This window comes from Pygoscelis adeliae, unplaced genomic scaffold, assembly GCF_000699105.1.
Source record: "Pygoscelis adeliae isolate BGI_AS28 unplaced genomic scaffold, ASM69910v1 Scaffold41, whole genome shotgun sequence".
Classification (NCBI taxonomy): Eukaryota; Metazoa; Chordata; class Aves; order Sphenisciformes; family Spheniscidae; genus Pygoscelis; species Pygoscelis adeliae.
Window position 1 is genome coordinate 6,571,784 of NW_008824373.1, and position 3,504 is coordinate 6,575,287.

A 3,504-nucleotide genomic window follows, 5' to 3' on the forward strand; every position below is an offset into this window, starting at 1 on the left:
TCCCTTTGGTTGATTATTCTCCTTGGACCTCATTTCTTGGTAAACTATGAGGTAGCCATCATCTTCAGAGGTCATTAACATCATCTAAACTAGGAAAGCAGTGAAGAACTTTTTCTGTTCTCCACTGTCTAATAAAAATGAGCTCAGACAATTCTCAGACCCAAAAGTACACCAATGTAACAGGCAATGAGCAGGTTTTTAGAAGTAAAAGGCACTTGAAATCATAAGCTACTGCATAAACACTGCTTAAGCCATACGTGACAGTTTTAATTCTAACCCTGATTTTAAAATTCTCAAGTTAATAAGAAACTTGAAATAGAAATTCAAAGGAGAACCTGATTCATATATTCCCTTAATGATGCAAAGAGAATGTTCCTGGTTTGCTGACAGATGTTTACAACTCACCAGTTATGTTTTAGTATTGATCAATCCAACTTTGAACTGAGTTTTGGAAAGTTTAACTCAGAATAAAATTTATCCTCTCATTATAATCACATTAAGCATTTTTTTTTTAATTTTAATATATAGATCTGTCTCCTGTAGAACAATAAAACAGTATAAATAACTGATTAGACTGTATACTGAAAGGATAATGTGAATGGAAAACAGCAGGGGACATTAGCAGAGATTGCTGGTATTTTAAAACACAAACATTGTTGGAAAAGGATAGCCGTCTAAGCCAAATATGTGACTTCCCTGAATTTCACGACTAACCATTGTGACCTTGCAAATTCTAAAATTATAAACTTACAAATAAGTGCATATTTTTTTCTCTTACAACTTTACAGTCATCTCAGAACAAGGACTGTTCTTTAACAGAGATTTACACACTGAGATGGAGTTGTGAACAGTGAGAAAAGTAGGGAAGGTGGGATGCATTCCCAGAGACCAGGGCCAGGAGCAGAGTTCCCTCCCTCCATTCAAGATGTGCAATGGCAAAAACCACAGCACTGTGAAGGAACTCTGTCAGCAGTGAAAGGAGGGAGAGCATGCCTCTGGCTTGACACATCTGAGGAGCGCAGATAGGAGTAATCAAATCCTGTGTAACACTGCATCTTAATCTTCAGTTTCTGTGGAGCTGGAAAACAACAGCATACGCTCAAACTGACTGCTTTTGCATTTAACTCAAAGAACATCTGAGAACTTGAGGTGATCAAGTACCTGGGAACATATGTATTATTACTTATTAATTCAAATTCATCATAAAGCCAAAAGGTGCTAGGAAATAAGAAAACTGGTATTTGTATTCAGAACTACTTTGAAAAATATTTCACTTTACGAAATTGTGCTTCAGCTGATGGAATCCTTAGCTTTTCACTATAGCATTGAACAGATTCTTCAGCATGCCAGAGAGGAAACCAAAATTCCAGTGTGGCAGTGTGCTCCCCACTCCCCACCCCCGCATAAGTAACGACCACAAGTGGGGGTCGTTGTGGCTGCATCCCAAGGACTGCCTGGAGCAGTGGGTCAAACAACTTGCTGATATGCAAATATGACTATAAGTCAATCATCTTACTCTATAAACAGTGGGCAGCCCAGGGCCTGTTGAGCTCTCCTGCACAGCAGCAGGCTGCACAGCAGGATCTCCCCTTGAGTAGGGACGCCTCTCAAGGTTACTCCTTGAGGCTGTGAGATTCCTTGCTGCAACAGATCCTTGGTAAGTGACTAATAGCATGCTAAACTTTGAAATCTTAGCTAAGTGATATAAAGGATTGATTGTGCATGTATAATCCTTTAGACATAAACCGTTGACCAAGTCTGGGACTAGGATTGGATCCAGCTGCACCTAGACTCCTCTCTGAGAAGGAGTTTAGAAAGCAAGGGGGTCCTTTCTGAACCTCATGACTCAACGGAAGGGTCTCACTGACAGTTTTGTGTGACCTTGTCCTCTATGCAGTAAATAATCAAGTGTACCTTGCCATCGAATCTTGTTAAATCGCAGTCGCATTGACCTTTGTTAACTCACACTTTAACTCACTGTTTTCTATCAATAAAGTATTGTTTCTTCTCTCTTACAAGTGAAGTGCAATCTCACTCCATCCACAACATCCAGATTATAATTCCTTCAGTAAAATAAGAACAGCTAAGTAATTTCCACCTGAACTTTATCCATTTTAGTGGCTGATCCCTTCAAGTAATGTAGAGTGATTATACATATTTTGTGTTATTGACTGTTTGCCAATAATGAATACAGCAGCCAAACTTGATCAGTTCAGTGTTTAGCTACTTACCAGAAGTACCTAAACAAGGAGATTTTAATGTGAAATGGATCAAAATAGATTGAAGTGGTTAATTTATCAAGGGATAATTTATCAATCAAAGGATTAATTTATCAAAGACACATAATTAACTGGCAGTCAGTGACCTGTACACTGCAGATCAATATCAGCAGTACAACAAATAAACCGCAGTACTAGACACTTAGAAAATGTTAATTCATATGACAAGTAAATTCTAAACACCTCTTTATAACTAATCCCCAGATTAGTTACATGCACACCTCTCTCAAAGGTAATCCCCTCTGAGTTACATGCACACGTCTCTCAAAGGCCGAGTGAGTTACACACACAGATGTGTGCACACACACAGATACACACACACACACATCAGCTCTGCTTGACCTCAGAATGAGTTTGTGGCCACCGTGGGGACCATGCTTTGTCTCCCTTTTGGTACAAATCTCCATGCTTCTTCTGTACTTCTCAAGCTTCTGCTTTCTTAGTTTTAAAAATCCCTTTGTAATTCCCTGGTTATTCGCTAATCCAGTTGATGGGCGTCATCCTCTTTAACATGATCATTTTTGGTCAAATGACTCCTTAGACAGTTTTGGGTGTCCCAGCCCCACACACTGGCTACACTGATATTCCCATCTTAAAAGCTGACCTTTCACCAAAGATGGGCCATGCAAGTATCCCCACAATAATCCACATGCACAAGGAAGTATGTACTAATATGAAATGAAAAATACAATGACATTTATTTAATTTTCAGGGCTCAGCTTTGCTCCCTAAAGCATACATATTTTCTCCATAATTATTTACTCTGAAGCGGTTATAGGCAAGATCTCTGCTGGAACTGATCTTGTCACTACAGAGATCTCAACAGTCAGCAGTCTCCTTCTGCTTCCAGGTTTTTCAAGGTACCTGGAATATGTGCAAGACTACACTTTGTCCTGGTTTCGGCTGGGATAGATAATTATTTACTCTGAAGCGGTTATAGGCAAGATCTCTGCTGGAACTGATCTTGTCACTACAGAGATCTCAACAGTCAGCAGTCTCCTTCTGCTTCCAGGTTTTTCAAGGTACCTGGAATATGTGCAAGACTACACTTTGTCCTGGTTTCGGCTGGGATAGAGTTAATTTTCTTCCTAGTAGCTGGTACAGTGCTGTGTTTTGGATTTAGCATGAGAATAATGTTGATAACACACTGATGGTTTAGTTGTTGCTAAGTAATGCTTACACTAGTCAAGGACTTTTCAGCTTCCCATGCTCTACCGACTGAGAA